This window comes from Pseudophryne corroboree, chromosome 1, assembly GCF_028390025.1.
Source record: "Pseudophryne corroboree isolate aPseCor3 chromosome 1, aPseCor3.hap2, whole genome shotgun sequence".
Taxonomy (NCBI): Eukaryota; Metazoa; Chordata; class Amphibia; order Anura; family Myobatrachidae; genus Pseudophryne; species Pseudophryne corroboree.
This window is the reverse complement of record NC_086444.1, coordinates 598,830,003-598,836,756: the sequence shown is the minus strand read 5'-3', so window position 1 is coordinate 598,836,756 and position 6,754 is coordinate 598,830,003. Positions and strand designations below refer to the sequence as shown.

At 48.5% G+C, this 6,754-nt stretch overlaps 1 pseudogene; it reads left to right on the top strand.

Annotated features, from left to right (window-relative positions):
• Positions 1-345: 345 nt before the first annotated feature.
• Positions 346-464, top strand: LOC134936643 (5S ribosomal RNA; annotated as a pseudogene).
• Positions 465-6,754: the final 6,290 nt, after the last annotated feature.

The following is a 6,754-nucleotide window of genomic DNA, read 5'->3' as shown; positions in this document are numbered from 1 at the left end:
TTGGCATTAACTGACTCATTGGACCAGGTTCCAGCAGTAGTCACACACCTTGGGCAACCCCCCAGGGACCCTTCTCCTCCTTTGCCTCCTTTTTCTCCTTTATCTCTCCCACTGTTCTTCCTTCCGTGAACTCTCATCCACGATTCAGAGGAGCGTGTCCCCACAGGAGACACGCTTCTTCGGTCTAACGTGGACAGCAGATTCACACATTTTCCTCAACTTTTTCTGGTATCTCCTCTTTTTCAATCTTTCTGTCCCAGCACGCATTTCTCACAATCATCCTTCATAGGCGGATTTTATCCTCCCATTTCGGTGCACTCTCATTGGCACTGCAGGTCTGAACTTTCCTACGACCATACCCCTGCGTTCACGCCCAATCTCGTCCGATCTTGGAAGCTAAACGCAGGTGGGCTGAGTCAGTACCTAGATGGGCGACCACTAGGGAATACCCAGTGAAGTAGGAAACTCTCCTTCCTGTAGATAAGATACCAACAGCAGTATCACCACTTACACCACAATACCTCTCTCTTCTTCTTTCCCATTCTTCACCTAGGCTATTGTTCAGAAGTGGGACCTAGCTTATGGGTTTCCCACTTCACGATCGTACCTCAATCAGGGCTGCATTAATACAAACCCAGTTTGTACAGATCTTGGGCAGAGGGAAGTGGCTCAGTCTATAGCCAACTTCCGACATGCAATTATCCAGGAATATTAAGATCTGAACATCCATTTATGAGACCGTTGTCTCCTGTTGATCATTCAACACCCATTCTATCTCCAACCAGTCGTGTCCAACCCTCATGCGCTTTAAAGAGTAGAAACAATTACCACACTGTTATTACTCCTATATGAATTTACTTATCTATTGATAGATAGTTAAAACAAGAGTGCGCCCAAACAAGAGTCATACTTTTTCTTCTGCATATGTACATTCTTCTCTTTGACTCTGGGCGCACCGCCACACGGACTGACATCATTGCTACTATTTAGCATCACTGTCCACTATGTGGTTTATATATTGATACTTATTTCCAACCTAAGTCGGTGCAGGATCAAAAACCTTTTTCGTTTTTGTGAAAACTTTTACTCTAAGCAGCTCTTTAGGAGAGCCACCTAGATTGCACCCTTCTCGGCCGGGCACAAAAATCTAACTGAGGCTTGGAGGAGGGTCATAGGGGGAGGAGCCAGTGCACACCACCTGATCCTAAAGCTTTTACTTTTGTGCCCTGTCTCCTGCGGAGCCGCTATTCCCCATGGTCCTGACGGAGTCCCCAGCATCCACTAGGACGTCAGAGAAATGAAACCACCTTTGGAAGAAAATGTTGGCGAGTTCTCAACTCTGCCCTATCTTTATGGAAGATCAGGTAAGGGCTCTTGTGAGACAAGGCACCCAATTCAGACACCCGCCTTGCGGATGCCAAAGCCAAAAGCATCACCACTTTCCAAGTAAGAAACTTCAACTCTATCTCTTGTAGAGGTTCAAACCAATCCGATTGAAGGAACTGCAACACCACGTTAAGGTCCCATGGTGCCACTGGAGGCACAAATGGAGGCACAAATGGAGGCTGGATGTGCAGCACCCCTTTCACGAAGGTCTGAACTTCTGGAAGAGAGGCTAATTGTTTTTGGAAGAAAACTGATAAGGCCGAAATCTGGACCTTGATTGACCCCAATCGAAGGCCCGCCTCCGCGCCAGACTGTAGAAAATGGAGAAAACGTCCCAACTGAAATTCTTCCATAGGAGCTTTCTTGGATTCACACCAAGACACATATTTTCTCCAAATACGGTGGTAATATTTAGACATTACTCCTTTCCTGGCCTGAATAAGAGTGGGGATGACTTCCTTGGGAATACCCTTTCGGGCTAGGATTCGGCGCTCAACAGCCATGCATTCAAACATAGCCACGGTAAGTCTTGATACACGCACGCTCCCTGCTGTAGCAGGTCCTCGCAAAGAGGAAGAAGCCGAGGGTCTTCTATGAGCAACTCCTGAAGATCTGGGTACCAAGCCCTCCTTGGCCAGTCTGGGGCAATGAAGATTGCTCGAACTCTTGTTCTTCTTATTATCTTGAGAACTTTTGGGATCAGCGGAAGTGGAGGGAAGACATACACCGACCTGAACACCCACTGGGCCACCAGCGCATCCACTGCTATTGCTTGAGGGTCTCTCGACCTGGAACAATATCTCTGAAGCTTCTTGTTGAGATGAGATGCCATCATGTCCACTTGAGGAATTCCCCAAAGACTTGTCACCTCTGCGAAGACTCCTTGGTGGAGGCCCCACTCTCCTGGATGGAGATCGTGTCTGCTGAGGAAGTCTGCTTCCCAGTTGTCTACTCCCGGAATGAAAATCGCCGACAGAGCCTGGACATGTCTTTCTGCCCAGAGGAGGATCTTTGTCACCTCTGCCATTGCCGCTCTGCTTTTCGTTCCGCCCTGTCTGTTTATGTACGCGACTGCTGTTACATTGTCCGACTGGATCTAGACGGGATGATCTTGCAGAAGATGTACCGCTTGTTGAAGGCCATTGTAAATGGCTCTCAATTCCAGCACGTTTATGTGAAGGCAGGCTTCCTGACTTGACTATTTTCCTTGGAAGTTTTCCCCCTGAGTGACAGCTCCCCAGCCTCGGAGACTTGCATCCGTGGTTACCAGGAGCCAGTCCTGAATCCCGAACCTGCGTCCCTCTAGTACAGTGTTTTTCAACCACTGTGCCGTGGCACACTAGTGTGCCCTGAGCAGTCTCCAGGTGTGCCGCCATAGTAGCAGAGCCAGGCCCGTCAGTGTTTTGCCGCTACTGAGGCCCTGGAACGATCAGTACTGGTTTTAGTGGTTGCAGAGTCAGTTCTAATTTTGGGCCCGGGCAGTGTTGGGCTCTTCTGGCTTTCTCAGATGTGGCTCAGGCGCTTCCTATGGAGAAGCTGCGACATGGCATCCTAGGACACGCAACTGCACCATGCATCACCATTATATTTGAATGTGCCTTGGCAATATTTAAATCTTGTTCAGTGTGCCGCGAGTTGTAAATGGTTGAAAATCTCTGCTCTAGTAGGTGAGAACTGTGTAGCCACCACAGGACCGAAATCCTGGCTTTTGACGACAGGATTATCTTCCGGTGCATGTGTAGGTGGGAACCCGACCACTTGTCCAACAGGTCCCACTGGAATACTCTGGCATGGAACCTGCCAAACTGTATGGCCTCGTAGGCCGCCACCATCTTCCCCAACAACCGAATGCACTGATGGATCGACACACTTGCTGGCTTCAATATCTGTTTCACCATTTCCTGGATTTCCAGAGCCTTTTCCACCGGAAGAAATACTCTCTGAACCTCTGTGTCCAGAATCATTCCGAGAAAAGCCAATCTTGTCATCGGTTCCAACTGTGACTTTGGAAAATTTATGATCCAACCGTGTTGTTGGAATATGGACAGGGAGAGTGTGATGTTCTGTAGCAGCTTCTCCCTGGATCTTGCCTTTATCAGGAGATCGTCCAGATAAGGAATTATATTGACTCCTTTTTGACGAAGGAGGACCATCATCTCCGCCATCACCTTGGTGAATACCCTCGGCACCGTAGAGAGACCGAAAGGCAACGTCTGGAATTGATAATGGCAATACTGAACCGCGAATTTCAGATAAGCCTGGTGAGGAGGATAAATGGGAACATGCAGGTAAGCATCTTTTATGTCTACTGACACCATGTAGTCCCCTTCCTCCAGACTGGAAATCACTGTCCTCAGTGATTCCATTTTGAACTTGAACCGTTTCAAGTAGAGATTCAGATTTTTTAGGTTTAAGATCGGTCTGACCGAGCCGTCCGGCTTCGGAACTACAAAGAGGCTTGAATAAAACCCCTCCCCTTGTTGTGACAAAGGTACCAGGACTATTACCTGATCCTGACATAATTTTTGAATTGCCGCTGTTACTGCCTCTCTTTCTGGAAGAGAAGCTGGCAAGGTCGATTTGAAAAATCGGCATGGGGGAACGTCTTGAAACTCCAGCTTGTACCCCTGGGACACAATTTGTAAAACCCAGGGGTCCAGGCCAGATTGAATCCAACCTTGACTGAACAGTTTGAGACGTGCCCCCACCCGAGCGGCCTTCCGCAAGGGAGCCCCAGCGTCATGCTGTAGATTTGGCAGAAGTAGGGGTTGACTTCTGCTCCTGGGATCCTGAAGTCGTTGAGGACTTCTTTCCCTTTCCCTTACCTGCAAAGAAGGGGGAACCTTTGGCCTTTTTGTATTTATTGGGCTGAAAGGACTGCATGCAAAAGGCAAAAAGGTTGACTTACCTGCGGTAGCCGCTGAGACTAACGCATCCAGTCCATCACCAAATAAGGCCTCACCTTTATACGGGAGAGCCTCCATATTCTTTTTGGAATCCGCATCCGCGTTCCACTGTCGAATCCACAACGCCCGCCGAGCCGATACTGCCATGGTAGCGGCTGTTGAACCCAAGAGTCCAATATCTTTCATCGCCTCTAGCATGTATGCAGCAGCATCTTTGATATTCCCTAATTTAAGGAGTATCTCATCTTTATCAATTGTGTCAATCTCTGATGACAGGCTTTCTGACCATTTTTCAATAGCGCGACTCACCCACGCGCAAGCAATTGTGGGCCTGAGCAGTGTACCATTGGAAACATAAATGGATTTCAATGTAGTCTCCATTTTGCGGTCTGCCGGCTCCTTTAGTGAAGCCGTGCCAGGTGCAGGGAGAAATACCTTCTTTGTCAACCTGGACAGTGCACTGTCTAACACAGGGGGTGACTCCCATTTTTTTTCTGTCCTTTACAGGGAAAGGATAAGCCATCTGAATCCTCGAGGCAATACGAAATTTATTTTCGGGATTCACCCACACCCCTTCAAAGAGAGTATTCAGTTTGTGGGAAGGAGGGAAAGTAACCTTAGATTTATTTTCTTTATAGAAATAGGCCTTCTCCTGAGGTACAGGAGTGGCTTCCGTAACTTCCAGAACCTCCCTTATAGCTACAATCATATATTGTATATTTTTTGCCAATTTATGATCTATTTCCCTGGAGTCACTATCGTCGACACAGGAATTAGTGTCCGTGTCGGTATCAGTATTCACAATATTTGCAAACGGTCTCTTATGTGACCCAGAGGGGTCGCCTGCGGATGGAAGAACAGAACCCTGGAAAATCACGTCTTCCACAGATTTTCTCCAGCATTCAGCATGAGATTCAGACTTATCTAATCTCCTATTGATATGATGCATACTATCACGTATTTCTTTCACCCATGCAGGCTCTTGATGTGTCGGCAGCGCCACCACATTACAACTCTGTGTCCCTAAAATGGCTTCCTCCGGGGAAGAACTCCCTGCCTCAGACATGTCACACTCGTGCATAGCACCCACACACTGGGACTTATAGGGACACAGTTTAGGAGCAGCCAGTTCACAACCCCAGCGCCAGTATCTAATGCCTGTGAACATAAAATGCCCACCGACATGCAGCGCTGTTTTACACAGTAAACACACCTGTAAAGCACCCAATCCGCTTGTGCCCCCCCCCCCCCCCCCCCCCCGTTTTGCACCCTGATACTTGTAGTCAGAAGTGGAGGAGGACCAGCGATGTCTCTGCAGCCTGAGGAGAGAGAGAAAATGGCGCTGAGCAGTGTGCTGGCTGCCTGAGGAAGAAGCTCCGCCCCCGCAATGGTGCAATTTTACCTCAGAGATCTTTTTATAATATTTATACTGGCGGGGGTAGGGCTGTGCCTGGGCATCTTATGCCCCCTTTAGCCAGTTTATATAGGTATTTTGCTGCCCAGGGCGCTCCCCACCCGCGCCCTGCAGTGCCTGTGTGTGTGCCGCGCGGTACCTCAGCCGTCACTTTACTTGATTGAAGATCTATCTTTTTACACTCACCTGTCTTCTGACTTCTGGCTCTGTGAGGGGCTGACGGCGCGCTGTGGAAGTGAGCATCTAGACACGGCTAGCGTTCAGTTCCCTTCAGGAGCTAATGGTGTCCTGTCAGCCAGAAGCAGAGCCATGAAACGCTTCAGGAAGTTGGTTCCTACTTCTGCCCCCTCAGTCCCACGAAGCAGGGAGACTGTTGCCAGCAGTTCTCCCTGAAAATAAAAAACCTAACATAAGTCTTTTCAGAGAAACTCAGTAGAGCTCCCCTGGAGTGCATCCAGTCTGCCTGGGCACATTTCTAAAACTGGGGTCTGGAGGAGGGGCATAGAGGGAGGAGCCAGTTCACACCCATTGAAAAGTCTTAAGAGTGCCCATGGCTCCTGCGGAACCGTCTATACCCCATGGTCATGAAGTGGACCCCAGCATCCTCTAGGACGTATGAGAAATAAAGGATAATAATCAAGATACCTAACCCAACTGGGAAAGGAGTGGACGGTATTAAACACATACTAAATCTCTCTCCCCAGGGAATTTCAGCCACCATCCCTCACTCTCCTTTAGGCTTAAGTGGCATTAGCCTTTGGGTAGTGAAGTAGTAGCTACAGTATAGCAGGATTACACACTACACATACTACAGGGTATTGCACTGCAACAAAACCATATAACACATCACATTCCAGCCACATTAGCAACGATTCTTTACTATAAAGGCCCATACACACTAGAAGATTTTGAGCTCAAAGCAGCTCACTTTTGGCGTTTTGAGCTGCTTTGAGCTCAAAATCTACTAGTGTGTATGGGCGGGCGGTGAGCACTGATGTGTGCTCCCGCATCATCGCCAGCGAGGTGGGCAATCGTGTGTTTTGCACAC